This window comes from Alexandromys fortis, unplaced genomic scaffold (genome assembly GCF_014885135.2).
Source record: "Alexandromys fortis isolate MF-2015 unplaced genomic scaffold, M_Fortis_MF-2015_v1.1 scaffold_83, whole genome shotgun sequence".
NCBI classification, from domain to species: domain Eukaryota; kingdom Metazoa; phylum Chordata; class Mammalia; order Rodentia; family Cricetidae; genus Alexandromys; species Alexandromys fortis.
In genome coordinates, this window is record NW_026068001.1 from 6,455,025 (window position 1) to 6,457,203 (window position 2,179).

Consider the following 2,179-nt stretch of genomic DNA (forward strand, 5'->3'; position numbering starts at 1 on the left):
GAAAAGAATAAAGATAAAAAAGGATAGTAAAAAGGAAAAGGATAAAAAGATAAAGGGTATACCTAAAAAAGAAACTCAAGAGAACCCTCAATGGGAAGAAGAGGATGGTTTAAAGAAAGTATAGCCACGACCAAAGTGGATGGTTTAAAAATAAAATAAAAGGAAGAATAGGATTTTAGAATGGGCGCTTCAACATCACACCTGATTTTTCTGGCTCTAAATGAGCTGTTACGGAGTGCTTTGGAAAGGTTTTTAGCTGAGAATGACACAATTGCTTCTTGGTTTGCCGTCTCTGGCAATCTTAATGTGTCATCCTGGGATAAGCTTGGTAGAGAGCTGAATCTTGCCACTGAACAAGGTACACTAAGAAAAGGAGGTATATTCATTTGGTTCGAATTTCCGAGGCCTCCAGAGTTTACAATGGAGTGTGAGCAGCTGCAGCTCCAAGGCCAAGGAGCTCTAAGCAGCTCCACAGCCAAGCAGCACTGAGGGTCTGCAAAGCTGCAAACACCGGGACTTGCCTCAGGACATAGAAATTTATGGAGATGGATAAAGTTTGGAAAGACTAAAGTAAAGCATTTTTGTTTTCAGCCTTACCAGGAAAAAAGCTGGCTGTTTTAAAATACAGGCTTTCTGGGCCTTCCTGCCAGGAAAAACTCTGACTCTTTCAAGCAGGCAGTCCGGACTCTGGAGCTATGGATACATTGTTGCAGCTTGCTTCCTGGCAAGAAAACGCCATAGGAGCTTTTGACTGTTGTTTATGGACACAGCATTACAGCTTACTTGCTGGCAAATACCTTAAAACACCATAGAGTTATGGCAAAAAACTCCATATTCCTTAACAAATTATTTGAATGCTGAGGAAGGAGCAATAGCTGCTAAAAGATATTTGCTTATTTGTACAGCCCGCTCTTGGGTGGGAGTCGTATTGTTTCAGCTTGTAGTCTTTTCCTGCTGCCAGGTGTGGCTTCAGGGTGGTCAGCTGAGACTCAGGCCTCAGGCCTCTCACTAAATTTATCAAGGGCCAGAGTTACAAGTAAAAAAAGATACATTTGGCTTGTTTTCAGAATTTTATAACAAAAAATCCCTTAAAGGATTTTATGCTAAATTTTACAAATGGCTCTTCCAATGGAAGAACTGCATATATGGCTAATAAAAGATTATGGAGCAACTGGTGAAATAAAAATTGTAAAACGTAACAAGGCTCCTTCAAAGCAGCTCATAAAAGTTGCAGGAAGATCTTGATACAAACGAATCTGACATGATAACACCAAGCTGACCTTTGCTAGGGCAAGGTGGAAAAGCCCTTGCAATGCATTATGAAAAAACCCGACCTATGAATATTTGGGGTCGAGGATATGTTTATGCTTTTTTCACAGAAAGAAAAAAGCTGGACCTGAGTCGAGGCTGCAGACACCCCACACAGGAGTTCCAGAGGCGATTGGAGAGAGGTCCTTAGTCTGGACTTCCCTGCCCCCAAGGAGAGAAGTGCCTCATTGGGTCCCAAGCCGCCTGACCAAAACCGTTGAAGTCCATCATGAAAATGACTCTGCCGGGCTGGAGAGATGGCTCAGAGGTTAAGAGCATTGCCTCCTCTTCCAAAGGTCCTGAGTTCAATTCCCAGCAACCACATGGTGGCTCACAACCATCTGTAATGGGGTCTGGTGCCCTCTTCTGGCCTGCGGGCATACAGACAGAATATTGTATACATAATAAATAAATATTTAAAAAAAAAAAAAAAGAAAGAAAGAAAATGACTCTGCCGCTCTTCAGGATGCTGATACTGCTGATCCTGTGGAAGATGATCCCAAGCCGAATGGAGCAAAAAATGGGGGATTCTGTCAGCCTACCCTAAGCCCATTCCTGAAATTGGTCTGAGGACTTTGATGCCACATTGGAGGACCTCAGACGCGCATCAATTCAACATGCATAGATCTAAGCCTGGCGGAGGGACTGCAGTCCTGGATCTCCTCTGCCTTCTCCCTGTTTAAGGATAGGGTGGGGATGGGGATGTTTTTTGCATGCTGCATAGGAGGATGCATGCTGTGCCTATGGTTAATTTGTCGCCCCGTAGCTCAGACATCTTGAGATAAAGTTGCGGTTCTACGAGCATTAGCCTCTTTGGAGAATGGCAATTCACCCCAAGTATGGTTATCTGTCCTAAAAGGCCAGTAGGTTT